The sequence below is a fragment of the Protopterus annectens genome, chromosome 2.part0 (genome assembly GCF_019279795.1).
Source record: "Protopterus annectens isolate FY-2018-M chromosome 2.part0, PAN1.0, whole genome shotgun sequence".
In the NCBI taxonomy this organism is placed as follows: Eukaryota; Metazoa; Chordata; order Ceratodontiformes; family Protopteridae; genus Protopterus; species Protopterus annectens.
The window spans coordinates 1,153,669,883-1,153,686,762 of record NC_056728.1 but is presented as its reverse complement, the minus strand read 5'-3'; the positions used below and the strand labels follow the sequence as shown (position 1 = coordinate 1,153,686,762).

Here is a 16,880-nt window from a genome sequence, read left to right as displayed (position 1 = left end):
AAGAGGGTAAAATCCCCTAAGTGGAGAAGCTCCCTGGCCAGCCTCAGTAAGAAGCTGAGATCCCTTATAAGATCCTCCAAAGCTAGCTATGAAAACAAAAATCACCACTAATGCTAAGGACAACCACAAAGCATTCTATAGCTATGTCAAGACTCTCGTTGGTAACACCCAGATCTGCTCTGAGTTACAGCACAACGGTGAGTTACAGCACAACGGCAAGAAAATTACAGAACCAACTGATATTGCCAACCTCCTGGCAGATAGGTTCAGTGCTAACTTTACCCCCCCTCACCCCCTAAAGGGCTCATATCTATACAAGAAGAATGCAGAGTCCCTGTATTCACAACTACGCAGGTAAAAGCTGCACTCTCTAAAGCCAAAAACACACCATCCATGGGACCGGACAACATCCCAGGCTGCGTTTTACATGAACTTCAGAATGAACTGCCTCCCCACTTAAGCACCATGTTCAACAATAGCCTTGCATCAGGCTGTGCCCACTGAATGGCGCACAGCAACAGTTATCCCACTCCACAAGCCACCACTCATCCAGGGAATTATCAACCTATTAGCCTGACGAGCCTGGTCTGCAAGGCCATGGAATTTATCTTTATTGAACTCATAAACAAAGACATTGGTAACGTCCAAACTATGGATCCCACCCAGTTCGCGTTTGTGAAAGGCAGATCATGCCTCCTGAACCTGATCGACTATTTTGAGGCAGTCACCAAAGTCGTAGATGAGGGTAGGTTGGTTCACACAGCCTATCTTGAACTCACCAAGGCTTTCGACACCATCCCCCATTCTGGAATTACAGCTAAACTCACTAAACTAGGTATAAATCCCTACGTAACAAGATGGGTTGCCAACAAGCTCACTGACAGAACCCACACTGTAAAAGTTGCAGCCTCCAAATCTGACCTCAAAGCAGTGACAAATGGAGTACCACAGGGTTCCGTCCTGGGACCTCTCCTGTTTGGTATCTACTTCTCTGAAGTACAGGCTAACACAGAAGGCCTCTGGCTAATGAAGTTCGCAGATGACTGCAAACTAGGAGCCATAGTCAAGTCCCCAAATTATGTGGGCATCCTACATTAGGGCCTCGCTGAGACAGATGCCTGGTGTCAGAGCCATGGCCTCAAGCTCAATGCCAAAAAGGGGTGTGTCATCCCCTTTGGTAAAAACTCTGTACCCATGAACTACCACATAAGTAGCAATCTACTCAACACCGAATGTGTGATAAGAGACCTTGGGACCCAGGTGGACAGTAGTCTCTCCTTTGACAGTCCCATCGCCACAGTAGTCAGGAATTCCTTCTACGTGGCACACCTCATCATAAATGGGCTCTCATCCAGGAAAAAAAAAAAAGAGAGAGGTCATTGTTCCCCTCTACTCGACACTCATTAAACCCATTATAGAGTACAACACCCCTTTTGGAATTTACCTCACAAGACATCGGCAGCAGCTGGAAAGGCCACAGAAGTACCTCACAAAGAGGATTACTGGCCTCAAACAAATGCCCTACACTGACTGTCTCAAAAAACTCCAGCTTAGTTCTGTAGCATATCGCCTACTCCGAGATGATCTCTGCCTAACATATTAAGCTATGTTAAACTCAGAGCTGTTGCACATGCTACACCCCCCTCAGAGCTACACACTCTAGGGACCTAAACCTTGTCACCACAATAAACAGGACATGCTGGAGGGATAGATTCCTGACCCAGAAACTTCCCATACAGACTACAAAAAAATACTTCCCATACAGACTACCCATCTATGTCAAGCAAAGTTCTTCAATAGCACTCTTCAAGGAAAATATTGATGAGTGGATGTTAAATAAGAAATACACCCCAGGGATCACTTCTGTGTCTCTGCTCAACAGTGGCACAGGAAAATAACTTTCTTGGGCGGCGTAAGCCAGGGAACCTTGTTGGCTAGGCTTACGTAGGCCCTTGGGCCGATAGCAGAGTACCTACCTATGAAAAAGATAACTAAATTATATTTTTAACGTAAGACGTATGGTACAGAACAGCTAATCTGTATGCAAAGCCCCTACTGAACGTATTAAATTGCTCTCTACGTTTGACTACAGACTACAAATCACATCCACAAAATAAGTGGTAGCTACACAAGACAACTCGAACAAGATTATGGCACACCAGGAGTAATTTTAGAATGAGTAAAATAGCATTACTTATAATCAGAAACTGCGTATGGTACGACGTCTTGCATCCTTCTACTATTCCTTATTATGAAGGGCACGTATAAGTTTGTCTTAAAATTCCATGTTTTCTCTGCTTCGCAATGAAAAAGTCATCATTAAGAATTTGTAAATAAATATATATATAGCAAATAACATCAACTAATCTAAAAATATTCAAGTACAAAAAAGCTACTAACCACGCTGGGCACTTCTTGGATAAAATGTAGGGCACTACAACTATCTGTTGAATATATTTAAGACAGGCGATGCTCCCAGAGCTACAGAAGTGAAAGACTAAAATTTGTCAAATCCTAACCAGAGATCACCTCAAATGTCACGACTACTCTATAAAGTTTATCAACAACCGTTTAATTATTACTCCTGATGCATCACATTTGTCCCGATATGAATTTAGACGAAACATGATCAACCCAAGAAAGCATTTCTTTAGCACAGTAGATATTACGATTTTTTTTTTTTCAAAGTCAATGTTTGTGACAAACAGTAAGTATAACTCACGCCAACTACTACTACGGACATCAGATCTAAAACAGAAGCACACCGTAGCTTGGGTCATTCATTTAACAGCATTCTCACACTTCACTCCGTTTAACATAAGGCCAAGACCAACGGGCAAAGATATTACATAGCATTTGCCAATCTGGTCCCAAGCATTGTAATATAAAAAGAGTAATTTTAATGAAATGTTCTTGTGATACTCACTTGCCAGCCAAATCTTTATGAGAACCACTAGAATTCATCAACTGAGCAAGCTCCTGTCTAATCGACGCGGCCATGTTGGTACCCTCGGATCTCAACTATGACCTCTCACGAAAACACGAACTACTATCGATGCTAACCACTCTTACGTTTTGACAGGTTTTTATCCACCATTCATGAAGTAAATAAACAGCACATTCTGTACTACAGCAGTAGTTTTTACATACACGCCCCCAGCATTACCATCGCAACCCATCAACGTCAGCACGCCTTTGGACACAAGCTTTGATCACGTGGGTAATGACGGGAGCTAAGGTCCCAGACGGGCGCGCGGTAGTATTATGGGATGTGAAAGTGGAATGGCGCTGGGCGCGTGATTTTAAACAAATAGTGTATGCACTAAGTAACAGGCCGGGAGACAGGCAGTGAAGTAAAAGTAAGAGTGCCATTAATGCTGGAAATCTGTTTTGCTGATTTTTGAGCACCGTAATACTTTTTTAGTTGTGCATAGAAGAGAGGTAAGCGTTTGATGGAACACTATAAACTAGGCAGTGCTCCGTGGTGGGTGGGAGTGGGGGAGTAGTTTTCTGTACTAAGTGGGCAGGTTGTGCTTGCAAGCAATGATCTTGGAATTGTTCCCATATGTTTACTGCTTGTACTTGCAACTAATAGTAACATGAATTATTATATGTTCTGGGACTGTTATATATTCCTTTCCTGTTAATTTATATTCAGTCTGTTTGGAAGCTTTACGATCGTACTGGGGGAGGGGAGTAGGTAAACGCACTGGGTTAATAAGCACTAAATGACACGCAAAATAAGTGAGTTGACAATGTCATTTTCTTCAGTGCAACTTTTAATATTGTATGCAAAATGCTGACATTTTTGTTTTACTGTTTTGTATGGTTGTTTTTATTAGTACTTAGTTTTCGTCACAGGCAGTGATACTTTTGTTTTGACATTTTATGGATATGGAAGTTGCAGATCATTGACACGATTGTTGCAAGCACTTAAAATTGTTGTAGCGGAGGTTGATATCTTGTACCTTTCTAATACAATTAATAAAGCTTCCTCATAAAAAGAATCAGCTAATCATGTGTTGCATTCTTCTAGTTGCAATTTTCACTTGTTTTGTCCCGGCATTCATTAACATTCAATGACTTTGGCACCTCCTTGGCAGTTCTACTTAAGAGATTGCTGTCACTAAACACACGTATTTCCTGGTGCCAAATCCAAGCTTCCCTGAGGCATTTCAGTTGTAAATCGGGCTGGAGTGCGTTTTGTTTTAAGTTTGTTACCTTGATTTGTCTGTGTGACATAATTTTAACAACACCATACTTTAAGAAACCAGTTTCTGCTCAGGGAAAAAGGTACGAAACGTTTTTTCCACGCCCTCGTCCTGCTGTCACTGTTGTTTGTGTGTGTGTGCTTGTTTTGGAAACGATGCACTGCACTCGGAGGAGCGCTGTCAAATGTTTTTGCTTAGCAGTCTTCCCCTTCCGAGCCTTCTTGTTGAAGTGATGACGAGGTGAAAATGGCGGATCTTTCGAAATACAATCCCAGCCCTGAAATAGACGCACTGGAGTAATATAGTATTTCTCCGCCTATAAAGTGTCATTTACTCGCACTGAGAAGCTCCCATCGCACTGGAAATCTATCGATGCACTTTGCACATCAACTGGGTGGCACTGTCTTCGTCTGCGTTTTCTTTTTTCACTTCCTAAGGATTAGGGTCCGTGCCTGGGAATATTTATTGTAAGGTGAGGGAGGGCTTTCATCATTGGAACTGGGCAGTACTGCTGCACCATCTTCTATTTTTTTCGGGCCTACAGACTATTTTTCATATTCATTATTTATATAAAACTGTTACAGTTTAGAATTCCCTAAGCCAGAATCTACATTTTAAGTATTATGACTGTAGCTGTTTTGACTAGATGTGGTGTTTTTTTTTTTTATTATGTACAGATTTGCATACTAGAGATCCTTTTTTTCAGCTTAAGGTTCTGCTGAAGTTTGACACTCTTTTAATAATGTAGCTTTGACTTAATTTATACTGCTTGTTTTTGTATTTTGTTATTGTACTTTAGTGATGCTGTTCAGATGTCAGTAACGTCAAAACAACAGAATGTAACCCAGTGACATTTTTAGGGGCTCTCGTTTTAAGTTGGGTTGGTGGGATTCAAACCACATCTACATATTCCATTTGTGTTTACTTCGTGTGCTCAGAATGCATGGTCTTTTAGTTCATGTTTATTTTATTAGCTTAGTTGTATGAGGAAATTTACCAGAAATATCCATTTTTAATATAGGACAGGATTATTTTGATAGAGCTGAATGCTTTGTTTATTAAAAAGTGAATCATTGTACTGGAGACATACTAACATCCAACTAAAAAAAAGGTATGTAGCACAAATCTGATTGTTAGTGTGTTCACTGTGGGTTGCTGTACACTTCTACCAGTACTTGGGGGGATTTTGGTGTTATTGCTTCAATACAGAAATCAGTAACCTAGATGTGTAGGCTACATGTTCAGGTTAGGCACTCGTCTGGTCTTATTCCTTTTACTCATTTTGCATTAAATACCTTTAGCAGCATTTAAGTATCGACAGTGTGGCTTTAATTTTGTAGCACTGACTATTGTTAATATGGGTTTTGAAAATTACTATGAGACTTGTGTGCCTTGTCCTAGAAAATGCAAACCTTTTGACTGACAGTTGTTAATTCTTCACTGGAGATGATTTTTGGTATATCAGAAGTGATGTGTGGTCTTTTGATGACCAGAAGCCTCCAGTATTGACACTTTAGCTTTGGAAATGGTCAGAAGCCTATCTCTCAAATAATAAGAGACTAATCTAAACAAAATTGAGGCACGCCTGTCTAGATTGTTTACCTCATTTTTTGGTCTGCTCCTCATAAAAATTAGTTTTTTTCTGGCAAATAGCTGAGGACTGAAATCACTAAATTACATTCATTTTAGTTTCGGACTTCGTATCTTTCAGAAACGTCATGCTAACACACATCCTGTTACTTTAGAGCAATATATAAAATCTGTCCATATTTTTGGGCCTTTGACCCCCCATTATTTTAGGCTTCATCCAGATTTCTTGCAATGAGAGGTTCAGTGGTATGATTGGGGACAAATCCAAAATAATCAGGGACACTTTTAAATATTGTTAACTTGCGACATTGATATAACGAGAGTGTTAATTAATATACATTTCCTAAAGTAATGAAAGTCTAACTGTAATTATTGTCATGATTTATTAAATATAATTCACCTTTTCTCCAAAGTGACTAATTTTAGGACAGATTAAGAGGGGCAGGGTGAAAATTCGAGTCAAAATCGGGGACATTTGAGAAGTGTGGTGAAAAGTGATTTGGGCTTTGTGATTCCTAATATGTTTAAATGTAGAACAGAGTTTGTTTTATGAGGGAGTAGGCCAGGCGAAAATTGTTGTGGAAGTATGGTGGTAGAGGTGTCAGCATCAAGGTTAGTGATCATGCATTGTTACATTTTCAACATGTTTTGACTTTCTTGGTAATTGATTTGGAATTGGTAGGGCACAAAACAGAAGAGCTGGAAGAAACACATAGTTTGACTTTTGTTATTTGGGTATTTTTGATGAGAAATAGGAATGTCTGTTAAAGCCAAGCATTTTGCTGAACTTGGACAATGTTGTGGGAGTTAATCTACTGTTCTGCATTCCTGGTCATCTTTGTTTGCCTTACTTGATGTAATGTTTAGAATAATGACCAGTTATTGAAGCCAAAGAGAGCTGACTGCCTTTGAAGTTGGGAAAATAACTGATGGCCAGGTGTGTGTGCTGTTGTAAATTCTCAACAGAAAGATGTTCAGTAGCATTGACTGCTGCATTGTGCTGTTCTTTCTCACAATGATGGTTCAAGCTTCTATCTACCCCAGTTTTCTATGGTTAAACCCTGTAGCTTCCCCAGTTTGAATGAAATCTGAGCTTGCAAAACATGGTTGTTTCAGAATTTGCTGTTATGCATGGTCACAAAGATGACTTTTTATACCCAAGACACTGCTTAATTCTGTAATGTAGTAGGAAATGGCCTTCAAAGTCACGCTTCTAGTTTAGGTTACCATTTATTTACATCTTCAGTATGAGCCAGTGGACTGCACTAGAGTAGACTTTTCCTGAAGTCCATTATCTCAGCTACTTAGTGCAATCGACTGGTTAAGTATATGGTCTTAAAATAGTTACCCCTCTTGCCTTCCATATTGGTTTACCAATTGACATTTTTTTTTGGAACAGAACCTGTTGGGTTGCGTGTAGTGTTTTTTCCCCTGCCTGTTGGAGAAACTTTCAAAAATTAATATTTGCAGCAAGTACAGTATGACAGCAAGCTTGTATAGAAGTTGCATACTTCCTTTGGTGATGGTCCATGAATACAAAAAGGTACTATAGCCTGATTGTATGGTAGTGTGATACCTTGGGGAAAGGATCTTTTATGGTGACGTGGTCATTTAAAATGTTCTGCCTGTTTGGTGAAGTGGTCATTTAAAATGCTCTGCCTATCTGGAAAACCAGTCTGTCATCACTGGACTAGGAATTGGAAGCCTCTCTCCATGAATTGAGGAGGGTGTGTGCCACTAAAACAGCACATAGATGATGATAGTGTTTCAGTAAATCTAAAATGTATTCTGTGCATGTACGTTGTGGTTGGAATTTTACCCGAATTTATAGCATTCCTTTATTGATGATGATGAAACTAGTGCTAAGCACTGAATATATCCAAGCATTGAATATGGTTATATAATTTTCATAGTTTCTGTATTTTCTGGAGACATTACTGGCATTCCTAGAAGGTGGAACTCTTAACCGAGTTCAGAGGTGGAATTCACTTTTAGCCCAATTGTCATTTCTGGACCCAAGAGATATTGTTGTGACAGGTCCCACTCAGCAGCAATAAAATCATGAGTGAGACTGGACACTGACTGTAATAATGTTATGCGAGTAGCAGTGTTTTAGAGGGAGGGTACAGCTGTTCCATCACCTGTCTAGCTTGGGTATTAGAAGGTTGCTGTACAAAGGCAGGAATTCTGTAGTGGAGGTGACACTTGCATTGAGTCCTGTTGTATTATCAACTTTCTCTCCTGGGAGCCAGAGGGATTTAAACTAAGAACATGAGGGTGGGCACTTGCATCAGGAGTAGGTACAAGGAAAATCCAAAGTTGGACAACTAGTTGGGGTAGTTCTGTACTTGACTTCTGAAGGTGCTGGAAAGGTTAAACGACAGAGAAACTACCTGACATGTTCAGACTTAGGAATGTTCAGAAATAGGAAATTCACCCTGGGGATCACTTCTGTGGTTCTGCCTGACATGGGCATAGGAAAATAATTTTCTTGGGTGGCGAAAGCCAGGGTACTTTTTTGGCTAGGCTTGTACAGGCTCTAGGGCCAATAGCCTAGTACCTACCTATGAACCTATGACTTTATGCATAATTTATGCATAATTTTTGAAAAAGAATGTAGGCTATCACCTATTTGGGTTAGATTATTGTTTTTTCTCAACTGTATGCTAATCGTAAGTCACATGTCTAAATATTGTGTGTGCTCACCCTCCATAAAAATGTTGATTTCTCTTGTATGGTAAGACCACTATCACTGAGCGACTTTTGCTGGTTAATGGGATGACTTGTTTAATTTGGGACATATTTGTCTCGGTCTTTAGTGTTCATCCATTATACTGTCATTTTGTTAGTAATGTTTTTCTCCTTTTTGATATCTGGATTAGTACCATTTGCATGGGCTGCATGCTTTCAAATAAAATCAAGGATTTTCAGTGAGAAATGGATATAATACCAAGGCAAAGCTTGAAGTGTGGCTGGGTAACCATGACAGCGAATGAGATGATTCTGGCCCCCTTTGTTGTCTACTTTCACAAGTTAAATGCATTGCAAGAAAACAAGTGCATAAATTGATACATGTTTGCAGAACTGTGCAACAATGTAAGCTATGTTGTGTAGCATATTTTAAAGGTTCATTTTTTTTAAAACAGTTGTCAGAACAAAGTATAAGGCAAAGTGCTGTCTCACACTTTGTGTTCGTCCTTTTACAAAGGTGGCAGATGGTAGTATGAAAAAAAATACTTGACATAGATCTCCAGTGAGCATGAGGGAGATGTCAGTGTAAACAATGGGTAATACAGGAGAAGATTTGGACTGAAGGAAAGTTAAAAGGGGGGAATTTATTTGCAGACTGTTGAGAGGGAACAGACTGAGTAAGGTAACTGAAATATTCATTGGAATGAGGCAAACAACTGGATGGAACAAAATTAGGAGAATGAACATTAAGGCCGGTAGGAACAGAAGTATAATTGTGTTTCGACAAAGGCATCAGTGAATCCCTTTGATTTACTCCTATTCCTCATTTAGCACATCAGACTGCTGATTAAGCCAAGACTGCCCTCAGAATGAGTGGATGGCCTTACTGGCTGCAACATGCATAAAAATGAACTGTTTGGTAACTTGAGTTTTCAAGCTTCTTTTAAAATGTGTGTTTAGGTGATTGCATAGTAGAAGAAAGGGTAGCATGGTGAATCAGTGGTGTTTACTACACCACATATCTAGGGTTTAGGGTTAATTTCTGGTCTCTGATGGCGGTCTACATGGAGTATATATTTTTTGGTGTCGTGCCATGGTTTTATTTGTATGTGAAGTGTGTGTTTGTTTAATGATATGGGTGCATGATGGTCAGTTCTACCTTAAGTCAATGTGTGGTTAGCTGACAAAAGTTGACCAACTAAACAGATGTAGATCATAGGAGGTTACTAAGCTAATGGCCCTGAAGCCCTTAGAAGCCTAGCCAAGAGTCTGTCCCCAAAAAGAAACCTCAGTAAGCACTTGTCACCCCTGTTAATGAGGGACACAGGTGGAACCCCTGGGACATATTTGTGGTTTCCACTCATCAAGGTTGCGCTTGAAGAGGTTCAGCAAGATACTCTGACGTGTATGGGAAGTCTATTCCAGAGACTGGGCAGCCTCTGGGAGACCAACAAAACCTGCTGGAGAGACAGGTTAATGTCGCATATTAGATTCAGGCTTTCGAGTGGGTAATGTGCAAGGAGTTGGACTTGGGGGGGGGGGGGGGGGTTATGGAGCATCTCTAGTAGGGAAGAGTCCGAGATTGCCTTGTAGGCAAGACACAGCTCACCTCTTGGCAATCTGTACGATACCGAGTAGAGTGATAGTGGTTTGAGCCTGTCCGCATAGGACAGATGTTGGAGGTCATGTATTCTCTTTGCGAGGTATTTCTGTGGCCTTTCCAGTTAATGCAGATGTTTGGAGAGGTACATGCCAAACAGGGCGTTATACTCCATTATTGGTCTAATGATGGAGGAGTATAGAGAGGCAATAACCTTTATTTCTGGATGCAATCCCATTACTTATGAGATGAACCATGTAAAAGGCTTTTCTGACCACCGCCACTACATGATGGTCGAATGTGAGATTATCAACCTGAGTACCCAGGTCTCTCACCACAGGTTGTGTGTTTAGGGGGTTGTTGTTGATTTAGTAATCAGTAGGAGCCATGTTTCTGCTCTGGTATGGTACTTTTTGCATTTAGCTTGAGCCATGATTTTGGCAGTAGTCATTAGTTGCTGTATGACCCTCTTGCAGTATGTTAACATCATTTGGGGAGTCAATGACAGCACCCAACTTAGTTGTCCGCAAACTTGGTCAGCCACAGGCCTTTTGTCTTTGCTTGGCCTCTGAGAAGTATATACATACAAGTCTTGGGGAAAGGAAATAAGTCCTTTCCCTGAGCCTGTAAAATTTTGGCGTTGGTATATATAATTATTGGGGGGTTGCCTACTTGGAAAAGCAATGTTTTCACATGTTTTTTGTTTTGTAATCCTTTTGCATTCACAGAGACTGTTTGACGCTTGCGTAGTAGCATGTTGGCATTTGCAAAGTCAGTGTTTCAATGTTTACTTTAATGTCAAGCTCTGGGTGTTTTTTTTATATATATATATAGCCAGGTTTACACTGACAAGTGTGTGTGTGTGTGTGTGTATGTATGTGTATATATGTGTGTGTGTATATATATATATATATATATATATATATATATATATATATATATATATATATATATTTACACACCTGTCACTGTAAACCTGGCTCTAGCACTTGGGTAAAGTGTGTTAATACACATATATTTTGAACAAAATACAATTGTTTGACAGCAAATTGTTGTGAAAATATTTGGTCCTAAATAAAATTTTGTGAAAAAAAACCCTCAACAGCACAATCATTGATGGGAAGAGCTGTTCAGTTCTCTGTGTAAAATTCCATCTATAGGATTCTGTGGCTCGTATCCTTTCAGTAGACTGTCTGTATAGTTTATGTACTAACTTCTAACTGGTTGAATTGTAGTATTGTTATTATTCTTTATTACTCTTTGCTTAGAATGTTTTGCAACTGAACGCCAGGCATCAACATTTTGAGCCTCAAACACTGAGCAATAATGGGTGAAAAAATTAACTTCACATTTTATTTTTTTTTTTCTTCGAGGGGCAACCCCTCCCACCCCTGATCTTGTATATACCAGCTTCATGACAGCGCCAAGCTCACACTTTAAAAATCACTGCCAGTGTAATTTCAAACACCTTTATCGAGTTTATCACTTGTGACATAGGCAAATTTACATTCATATAAAAGTAATCAAACTCTATTAAAATAAACATACTTCATATATATTGCTATATGTAATATAACCTAAGCAATACTACATAAATTCAATTCTTGCCTTTTTTTTTTTTTTTTTTTAAGCCATCACTTACTACATAAGCAGTCAACCGCACCAACACAATCTTAGTCGCAATCATTTCATATCACAAAGTAAACCATACTGACACACTCCTAGTTGCAAACATTATACATCACCTATAATCTACCCAATCTTTCTCACTCAAGCATTACATAGCTCATTTTAGTCTTGCTGCCTTGTAGGCCTCTTTCCTACTCAAGCATTACATAGCTCATTTTAGTCTTGCTGCCTTGTAGGCCTCTTTCCTCCTTTGCATGTATCGTTCCCACAATTCCCATTTTTTTCTTGTGTAGTTTGCTCCTACCCTTTTCTGCACATCTCAATTCCATTTGTTTTTTTTTCGTTACTATATTCACTACTTCCAGTATAGTTTGTTTAGATTTTGAATTCCATTTTCTAGTAACTGCATTTTTTGGTAGCCACCGTTATTGGACACAGCAAGTCCTTACCATGTTTAGGCAGTTCCATTTTTGTATCATAGCTTAAAAAAATCATCTCCCTTGTCAGACCAATCTGCCCACCCAGCATTTCCGACAGTGCACCCCGCAGGGAATCCTTAGTCTGCCAACTCACCACACTCCCAGAAAATATGTTCCCAATTACCTCTTTCTTCCCCATTCACACCTCCAACATTTACTGTCTACCTGTGGGAAAAAATTATCTGGAGTCTACATGGGGTATAACAATATCTATGTAAACATTTCCAAGCAAAAATCTTAAATCTTCTAGTTTTTGTTGCATATTTGGGAGACATACATATATCCTTCAATTGTTTCTTTGTGAATTGCTTATCCAGTCTCTCTTCCCAATCCTTTCTAAACTCCTCTGATTATTAGTTATTGTGCAACATTTTATATACTGTACTAATTATTTCTTTTCTTAATGGCAGCTTCTGTTCTAGGTTCTGTTAAAAACTTTACCAGTGCTGATCCTTTGTTTAGGACCCCCCCTGTTTTTTTTTTTTCTCTTTGCCTGTACTCTATCAATCCTTTATAGGGAAGGCAGTCTCTAACCTACAATCCAAATAATTTCTTGGCATCTTCTCATTCTGTCATCTTTCCCTCTCTAGTTATTTGCTCCCAATTCCCTGGTTCTTTTGCCAGTTTTCTCCAGTAAATTCTGTCCTACCTCTTGCCAGTTTTCTGTATCCCTAATTGCAGTCATCCCTATCGGTGTAATCTTCTTTCTCCATTCCCGTGTTGGTTTAGTTCTTAATACTTTCTGGATGTAATATCCTGCATGATTACTGTTCTACTTAAAGGCCTGCATCCAAAATCCCAGTCTCTCTTTGTTTCTTGAGCTTCCCCCGTGTTTCATCATCATCCCTTTCCACTTTGAACTATAGTTTTCTGCTTGTGCTATGTATAGGCGTCTTAACTGTGTAGCACTAAAATGGCCCTTCAGATTGGATAATCTGAATCCGCCCTGTTCTACTGGAAGAATCATCTTATCCCACTCGACTCTTGCTGAACTCCCAGATAAAGTCCTTCAGCTCTCTATTAATTGCTACCCACAACTTCTCCTCTGGTTGATTTAAAAATATGCCTGACCTGTACATAAGACTAAAGGGACTAAAAACTTTTTAACTGCTTGTATCTTACTATCTGTATACATATAACAAGCCTTCCTTTTTCTCAGTTTTTGTATCCTCTTTTGTGTAATCTCTTCCCACATATCCTTAGCTGCCATACTAGAATCATTTTTAATCCATACTCTCAAGTATTTCATTTTATCATGTCCCCATAAATATGGTTGATCATGAACCAGTTTATGTGTGGGTACATAATTTACCGCTATTGCCTTTTGTTTTAGCTTCATTGATTTTGTGTCTAGAAAAGATCTGAAACTGTCTCAAAATGTTGCACAACACTAATGTCTTTCTGGCTTTATCAGGTAAAAGTAATATCATCTGCGTTTTGAAATATAATGCAAATAAAAAAGGGGGAAAGAAGACACCCCTGCCTGGTTCCTCTGCTCAACTAGAAATTATCAGAGAGGACTCTGCCCACTTGAATTTTCATCTCTGATCCCTTGTGTATTCTCCTAATCAACCTTATTTATTTATTTATTTTTTCAGGAAAGGCAAATGCTTCCATTGCCCTGCTAATAAAGTCCCAGCTTACTCTGTCAAATGTTTTCTCTGTTTCAAGACCCACCAACAATAATGATATTTTCTTACATTCTGCTTCCCTCTGGATCATCAGTGTTCTGTTAATGTTGTCAAATGTTTGCATCCCCTCCACAAAACCATACTGATCCATATTTGTCATTTTTGACATTACTTTTGCCACTCTTTAGCTATTATAGACATCCTGATTTAGTATTGAAATGGACATGTATGAAGCTGGATCTGATGGATCCTTACCCTCGTTAGGTATTACAGCTACCACTGCTTTTTTCCAGGATGGTGGTACTTCTCCTCCCCTTAAGATGGTCTTTAAACAAAACCTTCAGATCTTTCAGTTTTTTCCCTTCTAGCTTCCAAACTTTCCTGTAGGTTATACATCACAGTTTTTATTTCATCTCCTCCTATCCTAACCGTTAGTAATAGAGTCTCATTTACCTCTAACCTTGGCATATTTAATTCTTAGATCAACATTTCCATTTGTATCTTTTCTTTATTTCATACTTCTCTGCTGTACAGAGATTCTCATATAATTTCCAAAATATCTATAATACCACTACAGGATCTTTTGTTACCTTCTTTGTTATAGGCTTCCTAAGTTTGATGACAGCCCTTTCTACTTGCTGTTGGGTGAGTCGTCATGCTAAAAGTTTTTGTGCTGTAGTGTTATAAAAAAAGAAATTGCTTAGAAGCAATCATTCTAAGCTCATGCATATCATTGAGGTAATTCCTTATTTTCTGCCTAGCATTCTGCAGTTGATCATCTTTTTGTTCTTTGGGATTCCTCCTGTTCTGCAATACTTTTACATTTCTCAGTCCCTCTAATTCTTATTACTTCTTAACCATAGCTCCCTTTCTTTTATTTCCACCCTATTTTTAGCCTCCACCTTAATTGTATCCCACTCCTTAGCTATATTTTCAGAAGAAATTTCTATCCTCTCTAACAGCTCCTGAATAATCTCCGCTACCTATTTTTTTAATTCTTCTGTTTTCAGCAGATAGTTGGGAAAGTGCCAATGTCTCATTTAGTTCATTACCCTGTGTTTATTTTAGCTGTTATTGGCACATGATTTGAAATAGTTGTTGGGTGGGTATCGGTACCTTCAATTAAATGCACATGTTCTTGTGAAATGTAAATTGCCTAGCCTAGTTTATATCTTGGGGAATAATATATAAATTCACTCTGAACTTCTGTTACTAAATTTACATATTCCGTGCCAAATATTTTCATAAAGTTCTTCAACAATCTACCCTCCTTTGTTACATTTTCCCTTTTGGGTCCTCCAGACACTTCCTCGCTGCTGCAAATCAAGTTCCAAGTCCTCACCTACAAGTAATATTCCTTGCTGAAAACTAATTTCTCCCAGAATTTTCTTAAGCTCCATTCCAGCAGTGTTTGGTGGAATGTAAATACATGCCAGTGTAATCTTTCTACTTTGCCAGTAGCCCCTTTAGCACAATAAATCTGCCATTAATATCTATTTTTTTTTTAATTTCTGTCACTATTGGAGCTCCTCTTGTAATTAATACAAGTACTCCTGTCTTCCTTTGTCCCAGGTATGCTGCTGAATAACTGTCCAGAAAACCTTTCTTTACCAAATTCACATGTTCATTTCTTTCCAAGTGTGTCTCCTGTAACATAGTTATTTGCATTCTAAATTTTTTTAATATAGTTCACTACTCTTTTTCTTGTTTAATTGTAATGGCCTCCCAGATAAATACAAAGACATTACAGAGTGCATCACTGTATTAAAAAGTTATTATTCCCCCCTTTTATGTACAACACCTTTGTTTGTTAAATGTCTAGTTCCAGCTTTTCTGTTTGTTACATGCATACACTGTTTGGCAGGTTTAACTTTTATACTGTTGTTTCTTGTCCTGTCCATTTGAGCCTATGTCACATCTTATAAAACTTTTTTGTTTTATTGAAAGTCCTCAAAAAATACACCCAGTACTGTTAAAACCTTGTAACGTAACACTAATGCACCAAACCTTGTACGCAAACGGATATTGAAGTTTTAACCTCCTAATAGGAATGAAAGTCTCAAAGCTGATAGCCACACTCACATGCTTGTTAACCTAAAAGAAAGGTCATCTGTGTTAAGATGCATGGTGCAACCTGTGCTTTTAAGTGCTGATTGGTTTTGTCTTATTTTATAGCTCTCCCAGCTGGGAAACCCCTGAATGTTTTCAGAGAACATTGACTACCTTCGGAAAGCCCCTGATTGCTTTCAGAGAACGTTCTCTTAGCCAATTCCTCCTTTTATACCTCAGCCAAACACTTTCCACCAGACTGTAGTCAGTTTCTCTTGATCAGATTGTTTCCATACAAACATGAAGACCAGCTGCAGAATTGTTACTGAGCTTACATGTATTTGATAGAATATTGAATATTATGAGTTTTTTTTTCTTTTTCATTTACTAGCTCTCTTAAAAACTTGTGAATAAATCAATCTAATGTTTTTAATCCATTCATTTCCCCATGCAAAAATGAGACCATCTCTTTCACCAGGCTTTTTTTAATACATTGCAGTGCCTACATTTCTTAAAACTGAACAGAGATAGAGAGAGAGAAGGGAGAAAGAAAAACAAAAAACAACAGCACCTGTTTACAATCCCCATTACACTTAATAATTGGGGAAAAAAAACTTTGTAGCATGTAAAGAAAACCACAACACAAAATTTGATACTATTTAAGAAAAAAAAAATCTTTACTTATAGTTAACTTTCTCCCTGAGCTTGCCCTCCCAAAAGCATTTTTCCAAATATTAATGACACGAAGTAGGGTATATGCTTTAGAGTCCCCCCACAAGTCCAACATACTCTGAAAGTTTAATATTTCCAGATTTTCTTGTTCTGTCATATTTCACAAAAATAGTTATTGCATTAGAATTCCATGTCCTCCCTGTGTTCATGTGGGTTTCCTCCTGGTGCTCCGGTTTCCTCCCACATCCCAAAGACATGCTGTAGGCAGATTGGGCACTCTAAATTGGCCCTAGACGTGAGTGCTTGCATGTGTGCGCCTTCTGTGGAA

At 38.8% G+C, this 16,880-nt stretch overlaps 1 protein-coding gene across 8 annotated transcripts in view; it reads left to right on the top strand.

The window, feature by feature from the left end:
* Nucleotides 1–3,287: 3,287 nt before the first annotated feature.
* The window catches only part of LIN54 (lin-54 DREAM MuvB core complex component), a 1,508,411-nt gene continuing 1,494,818 nt past the window's right edge, over nucleotides 3,288–16,880 (top strand). For 5 of the 8 annotated variants that reach the window (XM_044061353.1, XM_044061352.1, XM_044061351.1 and 2 more), the window contains exon 1: nucleotides 3,355–3,441. The gene's annotated coding sequence lies outside the window, so the exon portion shown is untranslated. Of the gene's footprint in view, nucleotides 3,442–4,082; nucleotides 4,684–16,880 lie in introns of those variants that run through there. The other 3 variants (XM_044061349.1, XM_044061347.1, XM_044061348.1) reach the window with 3 other exon arrangements.